Source organism: Talpa occidentalis, unplaced genomic scaffold (assembly GCF_014898055.3).
Source record: "Talpa occidentalis isolate TD23 unplaced genomic scaffold, MPIMG_talOcc4v2.1, whole genome shotgun sequence".
NCBI classification, from domain to species: Eukaryota; Metazoa; Chordata; class Mammalia; order Eulipotyphla; family Talpidae; genus Talpa; species Talpa occidentalis.
In genome coordinates this window covers 29645406-29660419 of record NW_026555331.1, presented here as the reverse complement: position 1 = coordinate 29660419, position 15014 = coordinate 29645406, and the positions used below count along the sequence as shown (strand labels likewise).

The following is a 15014-nucleotide window of genomic DNA, read 5'->3' as shown; positions in this document are numbered from 1 at the left end:
AAATACCAGGTACAAACATAAAAGAAAACCATAACCCAGTAATGGTGGCCAGCGTGTTTTATGATATCAAAGGAAAAAGGACAACTTGAGAATTGGGATAAGTGCAAAATAAGCCTTTAAGGAAAGTTGAGAGGATTCTAATTGGGGCAACACATTCCCATCGCAGCATCGCAAGATACCCAAAGTTGGAAAGTTGGAAGAGCCGAGAGATCTTGATAAGAATATTGCCAAAGCCATATGAAAAAATGTTCAACATCACTTGTCATCAGGGAAATGCAAATCAAAACTACCATGAGATACCATCTTACACCAGTGAGAATGGCACATATTAAAAAAATTAGCAACAACAAATGTTGGCGAGGGTGTGGAGAAAAAGGAACTCTTCTGCACTGTTGGTGGGAGTGCAAACTGGTCCAACCACTGTGGAGAGCTGTGTGGAGATTTCTGGGCCTACTAAACATAGAGCTTCCATATGATCCAGCAATTCCACTCCTAGGTATTTACCCAAAGGACACAGAAACATCAATTCCAAAGAGCAACTGCACCCCTATGTTTATAGCAGCACTGTTTACAATAGCTAAGCTTTGGAAACAACCCAAATGCCCAAAAATTGATGACTGGATCAAGAAGATGTGGTACATATACACCATGGAATATTACTCAGCATTCAAAAAAGATAAACACATGCAATTTGCAGCAACATGGATGGCGCTGGAAGGGATCATGCTTAGCGAAATAAGCCAAAAAGAAAAAGAAAAATACCGGATGGTCTCACTCATAGCAGGAATCTAGAAAACTTAAATAAGGGACCAGGAAAATGAATAACTATAAGAAAGTGAAAATCAAAATCAACAAAAAACTATGAACTAGAGACACTTTTAGGGGAGTGGGGGCGGGAGGAGAGGGATTGGGGTCAGAATGGGGGGGCTGCAATTGTATGGGGAATATAAAAATAAAATTTATTATTTAAAAAAAAAAAAAAGAATATTGCCAAAGGGGTGGATCCTTGCTAGAACCCAATGAACTGGTTTTGAAACATCACTAAATGTTTCATTCAGGAACCTGTTGCTTAAGCTGAAGCCAAGGTAGAGAGGAAACAGAAATGCCCCTAGGAAGGAGATTTCACAGTCTAAGGAAGCAACAGAAAAATCCAAGCTACAAGAAAGAATCAAGGCTTTTGAGTGGTAAGGACACAAATTGCAAAGAAAAATGGAAATAAGAAGCTTTAAATATGCATATCAATGATAATTGTTCAATTAATTCAATAATTGAACTAAAAAAGTCATTTATATGCCTTAATTCTGTGCAGTATATCCCACTTTATCCTTGGAGTAGGGTTACCTTCACAATATTTTGACTTTGAAATATTTTAATCTTATTATTAAAGGCACAGTTGGATTTTTTTTTAAGGAAAAAAAGAAAGAGTGGGCATATAAAACATCAGATCTCAAAGATTCGAGTGCACAAGAAGCCTCCTGGGATTGTGTTAAAATGCAGAATCTGATTCATCATGTCTGAGGTGGGGTCTGAGAGTTTGCGTTTTTAACAACTCTCAGGTGATGCAGATGCTGCTGGTTCCCAGCCCACTCTTGGAGGAGCAAGGCTGTGGAAGATTAAATGTATTCAACATGGCCATTCCCAAAATGGCAGAGAAATCATTAATATCTGTCTAGAATCACAACAATTCCTTTTTGGCCCCAGGGACACCTGAAGTTCTTCTTCAGGACAATTCATTTTATATCTCTTTTCTGAGAAGTTGCAAATTTCTCCAAAGTATCTGCTCTGTCGTCTCTTTCTTGCCTTGTTTTCATTTGTCTCTTTCACATCTCCTTCTCAAGAAGCCAACTATGGCAGGGAGAGGCAACCTTCCTCTTTCCCTTACCCTTACAGTCAAGCTGCTGTCTGGTGCTCTTCCCACCACTGTAAACAGGTATTTCCTGAGAAGGAATATAATGGAAACCAAGTACAATCAACTCAAGAAAAGACAGTTTAGAGTTTTCCCATTAAGTTTTGTATTGTTTTTATTGCCTTCCTTTGACTCAGCTTCACCCATTTCCAACAGGCATTTTAATTTGCAACCAAAATTTTCCTTTAATACCATAACTCTTAAAAAGCTGCAACACAATTCTGTATCCACTTAAGATACAAACAGCCCCAGAGAATATCACTTCTATCCTAACAATAAGAAATTCCTACAAAGTCAACAGAAACCATAACTCCTATTGAGTTCATCAGAGAACTCAGGTTATAAGACAAAGAGGCGAACTAATAGACAGAATGCCATGACAGTATGGAGAAACGAAACACACAAATTGTCACCTTTCACAGAACGCAGTGGGAAGTGGTGGCCATGATAAAAGCAGGTAAGAAAACAGCTACAAATGTGGTGAATTCTTGAAGAGCAAGCGAGGCTAACATGAGAGTCTCCAATCTCTGGGAGCCTCCCCAGCCTTGTCCCTGAGTCTCTAATGGGTAATCAGGAGAAGGGTGAAGAGCAAGGTTGGAGAATGGAGAGTGCTCCCTTAGCAGGGCTCAGATAAGAAGCCCATCCACTTCCCAGAACTTTACACCAAGCAAACCCTTTAAGCCTCAGAGAGGAGCAGAAAACCTTCCCACTCCCAACATCCAACCAAAGATTCTTGGGGTAAAAACAAAAGTCATCTGGAAAGACAAGAAACTCTCAGACCCAGGACCCTGCACAGACTCATGCTCCCCCTGAAAGCCAGGCAGGAAGCTGTCCCACCCCAGACACCCCACACATACAAGGCAGAGGGTGGCTGCTGTGAGAAGAAGCAGAAATACTGACAAAGCTCTAGTCCTAAGGTCTAGACACACAAGCCTGCCTAAGACTGAGGCTGGACCGAAAGCCCTGAGAACAGCACCACCAGGCACACAGCTTTGCACTGAGCACTAAGCAAGAACAGTCTAATGGTCAGAGAGAACAAAAGCAGGTGTCAAAGGCCTCCTGAAAGCTGAGAATGGGGTCTGGACAGTGGGGAAAACCCCCTCTGGTATAACGGGTGACACTAATCCTAAGGTAACCACAGTCCACCACTGGAGGACTCTGAAAGCTGGTGGGTTGACAGTGTCTGCAGCAATCAGAAGCCCGAGTCCAGCCAAACTCCCTACTAACTATGAATCTTGTTTAACTACCACAAAATTGACCCAACTACTCAAGTCAAATTGCAAAATAAGTGTGCCTATTTCTGGGTAGCAACATTATTTATATGATTATTTAGTGTTCTTCTGCCAACAGCATCCAATATTCATTCAAAATTATCAGGCAGTTTTAAAAAAGAAAAAAACAACTAATTTTCAAAGATAACCAGCAGAGCTAACCAGAGCGATGACCTAGATATTGGAACAGAGAATTTAAATCAGTTATGATTAATATGTAAAAGGCTCTGTGAAAAAGAAAATGCAAGAAAAGATAGGGCATATCAATAGAGACATGGAAATAATAGGAAAGAGTTAAACAGAAATTCAAGAAATTAAAACGCAGTATCAGGCATGTAGAATCCTTCTGAGACACTGATGAGGAGGCAGGACATAGTTGAGGAGAGAATCAGTAAACTTAAAGATTGGTCAATTCGAATTATCTAAACTGTAATTCAGAAAGAATGTAGTTTTTTTAACAGCATTTAAGGATCTGTAGAAAAACATCAAATGGTCTAATCTGCATGTAATTAGAGTACCAGAGGAAAATAGAGAGAGGTGCCAAGGTAATTAAAAGGACAAGGAAAGCTCTCCAACACCTAGTGCTGGAAAATATTGATATCCATATTTAAAAAATTGGATTTTGACCCTCACCATGTACCATAATAAAAATTACCTCAAAATGCATCGTATCACCATATAGAAAACCTGAAACTATATATTTCTAGTGAAAAAAAATTAAGAACATCTTTTCTTCTGTTTTTAGCAAAGATTTCTTAAATAAGGCATGAAAGACATGAAACTACCATTCACAAAAGAAAAAATTAACAAATTGAACTTGGTAAAAATTAAAACCTCTACTCTTGGTGTGACATTTTTAAGAATATGAAAAGACAAGCCAAGACAGGGAAAAGATATTTACAAAGTAGGTATTTGATGAAGAGTTTATATCCAGAATATATCTACTATAATCCAATAATAGAAAAATAGATAACTAAGTTTGAGAATTAAAACTATAATAACACTATATACCAATTCAAATTGCTAAAATTACAAAGACAAATAATAATATTTAGTGCTGGAGAGGCTGTGGAGCAAAATTTCATATTTTTTTTAAACTTTTTTTAAAAAGATTTATTTATTCGTGCATACAAGAACCAGCGTACAGGCCAGAGGCGTGGGAGGGTGAGAGGATTCAGCAGAGACAGAGTGGGGAACAGAACAGGCAGACTGACTGAAATACACTGCTGAGGGGAGCAGCAGGCAAGGCAGGAGAAGTCTGCTGTGCCATGTGGGATTCTTGCTGGGTGACCAGGATCGAACCAGCGCTGCAGAGGCTGCAGACAGCTTCACAGTGCTGTGCTCAACCACCTGCACTACCAGGGAGGCCCTATATTGCTGATTTAAATACAAAATGGCACAGTCACTTTAGAAACAGTTCAAGAATTGTATTTAAATAATATTAAATATACACTTGCTGCATTTGCTATACCATCCAGTAATCCCTAGCCTACTCTTAGTAGCCTACCCAAGAGAAAGGACCATACACATTTAAACAAAGACCTATCAATGCATGACTATAACGTTTTGTTTGCAAGAGTTAAAAGCTGTAAATAATCCATGTTCATCAGTTAGTGAATGATAAATTGTGATATATCAACACAATGGACTTTGATTTAGAAATAAAAAAAATGAAACTGCTGGGAAAGGCAATGATACAGATGAATTCAAACATTTTATGCTAAGTGAAAGAAGTCATATCTATGATATGACTCCATTTATATATTCTGAAAAATAGAAAACATCTAGGAACAGAATCAAAACAGAGGTTGTCAAGGGCTGGAGTAAGAGAAAATTTACTACAAAGGAACAATGCTGCAGGTGTTGAATATATGCTACTTCTTGATTGTGGTGGGTGGTGGTTACATGGCTGTAAATATTCATCTAAACTTATCAAGCCATGAATTTCAAGTGAGTGAATTTTATTGTGTATTAATTACACATCAGTAAGTCTAACCAAAACAAAATTAAATTAAAAATAAAATAAGGACATACCAGATCAAATGCAATTCATCCAAAAAAAATTAACCTCATACACAATAAAGACAATGCCAAATGTAAAAGTAAGATAATTACAGCTTTCAGAAGAAAACAGAGAACTTTTTTGTGATCTTGAATTAAGACAAAGATTTCTTAAATAGATACAAGTGTTAACCACAACAACAACAAAAAAACAGATAATTTACATTACTTTAAAGGATTTTCTGTTCACAAAAAGAGTGAAAAGGTAAACCACAGGAAAAAGAAGATATTTATGACATGCATATCATATGTCAAGAGTTTAAATCCAGAAAAATATTAGTATAAATGTTTATAATTCATTAAGAAAACAATTCAATAAGACAACCCATTTTTTAAAGACTTAAGAAAATCACCTTTTTTTTAAGACTTGAAATAGTTTTTTTACAAAACAAGACTTCCAAGTGATCAATTAATACATGAAAAACGGCCCAACTTCCTTAGTCTGCAGAGATATACAAATGAAAACTATAGTAAGACACTATTACATACCCCCAGTACAGTGTAAATGAGAAAAACAAACAAAAACAGGAAATAGTTTGTGCTGGAAAGATCAGAACTCTCATGAATTTTTGATTAAGGTATAAATTTCTTAATTAACACAATCATTTTGGGAAAAGTGATAAAGCTGAACATACACCCTAAGCTAACCCAGAAATTCCTCTTCTCATATATATCCAACAGAAATGTGGATATCTAACCAAAAACAAAAACAAAACTTACCTACTTGACATAAAGAGAAATAGAAAACCTAAATAAATATGTCATTAAATCAGTGGGTAAAAATTCTTCTCTCAAATAAAACACCAGGTCTAGACTGTTTTACTGTCAAGTTTTACATTAAGCAGCAAATAATTCCAGTATTCTGAAGGCCATTTCTGACAAGGAATATACCAGAAAGGAAAATTTTAACCAATCTCACTTATGACTAAAACTTAGCTAATGAAATCATATTAAGTCTAGAAAAGATAATGCATCAGAACAAATTGGTTTTATCTTAGCAACAAAGGTAGTTTAATACTAGAAAATCAATTAATGCAAATTACCACAAACAGATGAAAGGATAAAAACCATTAATCATCTCAGTAGCTTCGAAAAATATTCAATAAAATTCAGTATCCAGGTGGACTAATTTTAGTCTTTACAAATTAGGAATAGAAGAAAAACTTCTTAACTGATAAAGAGTATTACTAAAATATCTCCATCAAACGAACATACCACAATTTATTTGGCACAAATTGCTTTCTATTCGATGTTTAGATTCTTGTCTTTTTGTTCTATTTGCTATCATAATTTATATGTATCTCAATTTCCTCACATAGAAGATAGAACTAAAATAACACCTGACTCATAGAGCTATTCCAAGGATTAAAAGAGGTGTTAGGTTTGTGTTTAAAGAACTCTTAGAGAGAGAAGTGTGGTTTATAAATCTGAGAAAAGCTTGTTCTGTATTTACCTGGTGGACAGTTTCTCCAGCACACTGTAGGCTCAAGTCACAAGAAGTCACTCTGTGAAAAATAAAGTTATTGTCATGAGTTATCAGGAACTAAAGATGTATTGTCTGAAGAATACAATCAGCAATGGTGACTACTGCCTGCTCCAGGATTCTCTTGCATTTGGTATCTTCTGCTCACTCCGGCTACCAGCCCTCTAGTCACCTGCCCTTGATATGCCCTTGATATGCATTGCTCCACTTTGGCACAGTAGCCAGGGGACCCACCACACCCCTCCAGAAATCCCTTTCACTGCTTGCTCCTGCCCTTGGGATAAAAACCCAGCTCCTTGCCTTGACTTCTTTAATCTGATGGTCACCTGCTTCTCTCCTCTCTCTCCATGCTGCTATCTGAGCTCCAGCGGCACTGGACTCCCTACAGGTCCTCACTCCTCTCAGTTTCCATACAATGGCAGGACTCACTTCCTCCTACTCCATTCTCCTCCATCACCTCCTACCTGTCCTTCCACTCCCCACTAAAATGTCACTTCCTCAGTTAGGCCCTCTGCTCCCCCTGCCATCTCAAGCTCCCCTGCGTACATCCCAAATAAACCTGCGCATATTCTCCTGGGACATCATACATGCAACTACTTATTCTATACAAAATAAGTATTTCCCCATTATCCAAAAGTAGAGTTCCTATGAAACCTTTTGTAAGCTGAAAGAAGCAATTACCATCAATTTATATGGGAAAAATTGTTTCATATTTCCAGACTCAAAAGGGAAGCTACCAAACCAAACCAAATAACACATAAATATAGCAAAAGCAGGAAAGTCTTTATAGCAAGCATATTATAAAAGCAGGAATGCTATGATAAATGCGCAGCCTATATAAAGCAGTTTCCAGGCTGGGAGATTGGCATTAAACAGCTATAAACAGCTATAACCAGCTACTGCAAAATAAATGCTGTAAAGAAATGTTTTTCTCTTCAGTTTTGTTTGGATTTGTTAGGTTTGGTTAGCGAAAACAGGTATTAATGTAGGTCTTTTGTAAAAACAACACACAGTAGAAGGCAAACATTTTAAAAGCAGAGGTTTTACCTGTATAACCTGTTTTTCCCTGTGAGTCCAGGAATCACATCTGTTCTGCTCTGGCCTAGTAAAGCACTAAGCTAGCAGTAAGTCCTTAATAAATATTTGAGTAAGAGAATTAATAAACTCATTACTTCAGTATTCAGTCTCCCTACTCATCTTTTGATTCATACTGATAATTTAATAGACTTCCTACTTCACTGTCATATTTCATCAATTGGTAAGATTCACTGATTGTAGAAGACAATGTTATTTTATACAATAGTAAGAAAAGAAATGGCTGTAAATTAAATTGTGCTGTGACGTTAAGATTCAGGATTTATTTTACACATATTGAAAGAGGTCTGTTAGACCTATCCAGGCATGGTTTCATCTTGTCCAATAAAAGGAAAATATGAAAATATAAGTGAAATAAATTGGGTCAGGTATTCCAATTTAAATTGATTTAGGGGGCCTCCCCGGTGGCGCAGTGGTTGAGCGCTGGGTTGTGAAGCTGCCCGCAGCCTCTGCAGCACTGGTTCGATCCCCGGCTGCTCCCTGGCCACTGGTGAGGGTCCCGCATGGCGGGCAGACCTCTCCTGCCACCCGCTGCTCCCCTCAGCAGTGGACTTCGGTTCTTCTGCCTGCTCTGCTCCCCGCTCTGGCTCTGGTGAATTCTTTCACCCTCCCACGCTTCTGACTGTACCCAGTGCTTGCATAAATAAATAAATAAATAAATAAATAAATAAATAAATAAATAAATAAATAAATCTTTAAAAAAAAAAATTGATTTAGGTGTTCATATTCAGAACCCTCTCTTCCGAGTGACTTTTGACACAAAGTCCAACGATAATGTTTTTTCACACAATATTGTCCAGTGATGCAGCATTTCTTAAAAGAGTGCTCATGTATTGTATCTGGGATTTTCTTTTAAGCTTCTGATACCTTGGCAAGAAAGTCTTATTAATCGGTACTGGCAGATTTCAGTCAACACCTAGGATTCACGTTTTTTTCTCAGATGGTTGTCAAATGCATTGCTGGCCAAAACAATAAGGGATTTCAGCTGTCTTGTTCCGCTGCTAGAATGCCAAGTTCACACAGGCATAGGCATAGCGACTATAGCACAACTACCACCAACCAACACTAGTGAAAGACAGTTTTGGTGATGTGACACACCCTGGTATCAGAGTATAAAAATGTGGAAAAAATAAAACATGTCGGGCCTCCCTGGTGGGGCAAGGGGTTAAGACTCAGCACTATCAAGCTATCAGCAGCCACTGCAGCATTTGAGTTTGATCCCTGGCCACATGGCGCAGCAGACTTCTACTGTCTCACCTGCTGCTCCCCTCAGCAGTGTATTCCAGTCAGTCTGCCTGTTCTGTTCCCCACTCTGTCTCTGGTGAAACCTCTCAACCCTCGTACCTCTGTTCTGAAGTAGATTATTTACAGGGTATTCAGCATTCAGGAAACCACCTGAATGGTCAGATGGGTGCCTCCCATTGGCTGAATCCAGGAGAAGTCAGAGCAGGCAAGTGCATTGTTCTTATCCATGGAGACCAGCCTCCTAGGACCCAGAACAGCATGGCTCTGGGAGACAGAGAACCCCAACACAGATCATCTCTTGAGTTCCCACAGAGCTTCAAGATTTTACGTCCATTTGAGTATAGAATTAGCCTCTGCTATAGCAAAAAGAAAATTTATTTACCCCCCAAATTTGGAAACCCCACCAGAATGCAGTGTCTCATCATTCAGTGTGCTTAGCTAGCTCAGGGGTCAGTATTCATTTGCTGCCCTGGGAAACAGCTCAGGCTGAGAACAGCACACTAACAGTTCCTGTTTTTCTTTAACTGAGTTTTTACAAATGTAGAGGATTCTCTGTTGAGTATGTAAATGATGTTTGTCTCTCCTCATCTTATGCCCTGAGACCTCGCCTCCTCCAGGAGAATCCTGGGGGCCTCCCTGGTGGCACAGGGCTTAAAGACAGCACTATCAGGCTATCACCAGCTACTGCAGCATGAATTGGATCCCCAACCAGCCAGGGAGCAACCCACATGACACAGCAGACCTCTCCTACCTGCCCACTGCGCCCTTCAGCAGTATATTTCAATGGATTTGCCTGTTCTGCTCCCCACTCTCTCTGGAAAATCCTCTCACCCTCCACCGCACCTCTGGCCTGTACCCCAGTTCTTGTATGCATAAATAAATAAATCTTTTTTTAAAAAAAAAAAAAGGAGACTTCTGCAGTGCTCACCACATCACAACAAAGATGTTCCAGCAGGAGCAAAGAAAAGGCTGTTTAAAACCCAAGCACTTAAAGTCTAGAAGCACAGATAATGACACAAGTCAGAGCACTTAACTCCTACTCCCACAACCACTCCCACCTTACATCCAGACTAGAAAGATTACTGTGTTAGAGAAAAGTCTGGAGAAGAAGCCAAGACTGAGCAGACATGTGCTTCCTGAGGCTGTGGCTCCCAATTCCCTCCCCAGCAAACAGAGACAGTCAATGGTAAGCGCCACATGAACGCTTCTCTTCTTTTCACTTGCAAGCCATTCTCAAACCTTCCATTCTTCCCCAGACTGGGCCATCCCCAAGCACCACCCTGCCCACTGCACACCTGCCTCTGCTGGCAGCGCGTCCCACAGCACTCCCAGGGAGCTCGTCCCTAGGGTGGAGAGGAGAAATGTTCAATTTCAAGGGTCCTTTGGAAAGTTTCCTTTGACAAATGCTTACTTCTAGGCAAGTGCCTAGTATCCCACCTGAAAGACCAGGCGGGGGTGCTGAACAGTTTCCAGCATCAGTCCTGTCCTGAGTTTAGAGGCAAAGCCATCTGCAGGCACATGGGTTTCGCTGTCACCATTATACAGACGTCCAACCAGGCGGCACTGGCCATTAGAGAGAGGGCCCACTGGGCCGTGAAAGCTCTCTCAGAAGAGAGGGGAGTCATGCTGGGCTAAAACGAAAACCCATTAGAAAAAAACAAAAATAAGTTTCCTGAGTAAAACATGTCTTTTCTTCTCTCAAAGCAGTTAGATTACTTGCAGGAGGCTTTGTAAAGTGAAGGAAGACTAGCTTCTGGCAAATAACAAACTAAAAGGCGGGGATGGCTGCCATCCTGTCCATCCCGAAGGAAGAGCCTTGCTGGGTCTCAGGGGTCAGTAATTAGCTGGATGAACCAGCCAAATCCCTTCGCTTCTTTGTACCTCATTTTTCTCATGTGCAAAAATGCCGGGGTGGGGGGGTGGATTAGCATGATTATTGCAGTCCCTTCCAACTCCAGAAATAGATGACTTCCAAGCTGGGAAAGGGACTTTCCAGTTCGGAGTCCAAGGATTTGCCACAGAAAAATGAAGCAAAGAAGAAAGAATTATCCTTATCAACCAACAGGGCTCCAGTCTGACATATAACAAATGAGGAGTACTCTTCTGGGCCTGTTGTCCTGGGTCTTGACAGGAGGGCTGCATCTCCACCCCAGAGGCTGCCCTGCAGACAGGCTGTTCCACGCTTCTCAAGAATGCCCTGGCCATATAAGGAATTCTCAGTGGCTCCTCAGTAACATGAACTGTACTGCTCCTGATGTGGCTGTTTCAATCATCTTCGGACTCATTCTAGACAAAAATATTAAAACTAGATGATCTATCAAGTGTTAAGTCTAATCTTTACTGCTTAGCCAGAGTCCTTGCAAAGAAGAATGCCAGATGTTATGCTTGTGTATTTAGTGGGAAAAGAACAAAATGCAGCAAGCCTAGTTGTAATATTTAACTGTTTTTGAAAAGTCACCATCTAAACATACCAGAAATAACATATTTTCAAAACTGTGACAAAGTCAAATGTCTCTCAAATACAAAAAAATAAGTCTGTCAAGAGTAATTCAGAATAAAGCAATCTGTCAGCTGTAAAAAGCAAGTACTCCTTTGTAAGGAGTCCGCATGCTTCCAGCTCTCTAAATAAATACTATGCTAACATGTCAAAAATATTCAGAGAGAATTTCATCAACTTCAGAGAACATTAATCAGATACTTCATATCATCAGGCCAGATCTCCCACAAGCAGTTGGCACTTCCCAGGGACAAGTTTAACTCATCATCCACTGCCCACACTTGTCCGCCAGGAATCTGAACATTATTTAATATTCCTCCCCTACCTCCCCCCATCAATAACCAAATCCAATAAGTTATGCCCACTTGGTATCTCTGCCTCCTAGTCTCTGTCCCTATTGCCATCACCTTGTATCATCTTCATTGACTATTTGCTGGACAACTGCAAAGTCCTCCAGCCTTCAACATCTTCAATTAATTTCTGGTTTAGTGGGGCAGTTTCATATGGTTCAATCTAATACTAACATGAAATCGTATATATGGACACATCCTTTTTATATTTTTCTATATTTACCATATTATAATTTTATCCATTTGTACAAGATAAACTGTGGTGCAAAAACAGATGTATATAAGTAGGATGGCTTATGTCTTGGTTAGCCTGACATCATTCTGGTTTAACTATATTGCCCTAGAATAATTACTTTACCATCATATTCACTATTATATTTTACTATTAAAAGTGTACCAATTTGGATGGTAAAACTCTGTAATCTGCTAAAATGCTCATAAGACATCCTAAGGCTTAAGATCATAACCACAAGAGAGTTTTCTCTCTCCATGGGTAGTAATACTTTTTCCTTTAGAAGGAAAAGAGTGTGTGATCAGAACAAATGCTGGTTTCCCGTGAGACATCTCCTTAGGGAACTACCACATTCGGGGAGATATAATCAAAAAGTAACTAATACACAAGCATAATCTGTACTAGTTCTTGAAGAATACAAATAAGAATCCAATGCATGCTCACAGCAAAACTTTTTAAGAGTTCCTTCCACTCCCCTCCAAGCCTCCACGTTGTAGAGCCACTGGGGTGCATGGGCCCTTGCGAGGAACTTTGGCCTTGCTAGAGTCCCAGGACAAGATTCCAAAGCACACACCTCTTCTCCTAACTCTCCCTTATCCTCTCTATTAGCCCAGTTCAAGATTCTTCACCACTGAATTACAAAAAGCAGGGAGCATGTCTAGCAAAGATGGAACATTTTAGGAGGGAGACTGGAATTCTTTTTGGAGTAAGGAGAGGGAAACATTGCATGTGAATAATATGAATTGTTCACACACATAAACATACAACAAAAACAGGCAGAGAGACTGTGCAAGATTAAAATAGATGAAAGAGACACAACAGACCAAATGAATCCAAAAACTGAGGAAATTTGAATATGGACTGTATGTCAGATGGTTTCATGGAATTACTGTTCATTATCTTGGGTGCAATAATGATACTGGGAGTATGTAACTGGATGTCCTTCAGCTTAGAAGGAGTAGGTGTCATCTACCTGGGAGTGAAGTATCGTAATATACCCAACCTATATCAGGTGGCTCAGGTGGCTCAGGTGAAGAATGTGAACATTCATACATCACATGTGGAGTACACCAGAGATTCCAGCATGAGTCTGATGCAGCCCAAATCCTGCAGTTACTTATTCCAAGGGTGACCACTTAACTTATTGTTCATACACAAATCTTAACTTAAATAAAAGTGTAAACTTATGGTGTATAACAATTGCAGAGAGCAAGAGAAAAAACACGTGCAGCAAAACGAAGAAACTATGACTATGTACTATTTTGTCAACTTTCTTGTAGGTTAATTTTTTAACTACAAAGGAATGAAAAAAAAAAAAAAGTAAATAAACACAGCCCCTTTCACATGAGTACTAAATATTGCACACAATGCCTCCGTATTTTCCTTTGAAGCTCTGACTGCACTGGCTGCTGGGAGAGAAACAATGCCCACAGTGCTTCTTGTTGGGAGGGATTGTTTATTAAATCTGCAGGGAACTCAGCTTTCTGATGGGAAAATCATAGCTTCTGGGCAGTGCCACTAGGAAGACCAGCTCCGGGAGGAGTCAGCACTAATCTCTCCTGCATTTCCTGAGGAGCTCCGCTGAGGGTGCGGGCCCCAGCCCAGGCCATCTGCTTTCTGGGAACTTCTTTGCCCGTCACATGTGGGGTATACCAGAGATTCAAGCATAAGCTGAAGCATAAGATAAGATAAGCATAAGATTCAAGCATAAGCCGAATTCTCCAGTTACTTAATCCAACTTAATCCACTTAACTTATTGTTCAAATCAAGATGCTTTTGAGAATGAAAAGGGGTGCTAACCAGACCAGGTATTGGGACAACTAGCACAACTGGGAATGTCCCAGGATATTTGAAACAGCATTTGAATGTATAGTCACCCTATTGATAGCCCAAGTGACTGTAAATTAGACAAATACATAACACAAAGTGACTGTTTATAAACAAATTTGTGAATGTCTATGAACAAATTGTTAGGAGGCTCAAGGGAGTCATAAAGTCATTTTTTGGAAGAATCTGGAAGAAATTTAAGGAGGCAGGGGAATTTCAAATTAATTTTATTTTTTAATATTAATTTTTTTAATTTTTTACATCATTGTTCATTTTTAAACAATATTTTCTTTCCCCCACCCCCTCAGGTGTAGTCCCCATAGAGTTTCCTTCACCAGTGCACCCGTGCACCATCACCTCAGTCCCCTGAGCTCCTTCCTCCCTCCCTCTGATCCCTCTCCCTCCTCCTCCCTGCAGCATGTCTCTGATTTGTAATTATCTGGTTTTGCTTTGTTGTGTTTTGTATTGTTATTATTTTTTACACTGATGTCTTATTTGGTTCCCCTATATTCCTGCTATAAGTGAGACCATCTGATATTTTTCTTTTTCCTTCTGGCTTATTTCACTGAGCATAATTCCTTCAAGCTCCATCCACATTGCTGCAAATGGCATGAGTTTATCTTTTTTGATTGCTGAATAATATTCCATTGTGTATATATGCCACATCTGAGATTCCTGTGGGTAAAGAAGGAAGGGCAAGTCATTCCAAATGGAAGGCCTTGTGTGAGCAATGGTCAAAGTAGGAAAAGCAAGGGTCGGGCCAGGGAAACGGAAGCAGTTTAATAGAGGTGGTCTGGAGAGGTGTCAGCAGGGAAGATACAGAGATGAGCTCAGAGAGGCAAACTGGAATCACAGCAAAAAGTGCAAACTCAGTCCACTAGGCAAAAAAGGAATCACTAAGGCTTTTTTGGGAAGGACAGTAATAAGACTGTGGAGGGACTTGAATGTCAGACTAGACTTAGGCCCTGAGAATCTGAGGACTTTTACAGAAGAGTCTTCTACAATAAAGCAACTGTTAGTATGAACCACCCTGAAAACACGAATGAC

The 15014-nt window shown here is 39.7% G+C and overlaps 1 protein-coding gene across 3 annotated transcripts in view; it reads right to left on the bottom strand.

Moving 5' to 3' along the window:
• NCALD (neurocalcin delta) overlaps window positions 1–15014 on the bottom strand; it is a 348584-nt gene that overhangs the window by 250303 nt on the left and 83267 nt on the right. For all 3 annotated transcript variants that reach the window (XM_054692055.1, XM_054692056.1, XM_054692059.1), the window contains one exon: window positions 6692–6743. The gene's annotated coding sequence lies outside the window, so the exon portion shown is untranslated. The remainder of the gene's footprint in view (window positions 1–6691; window positions 6744–15014) is intronic.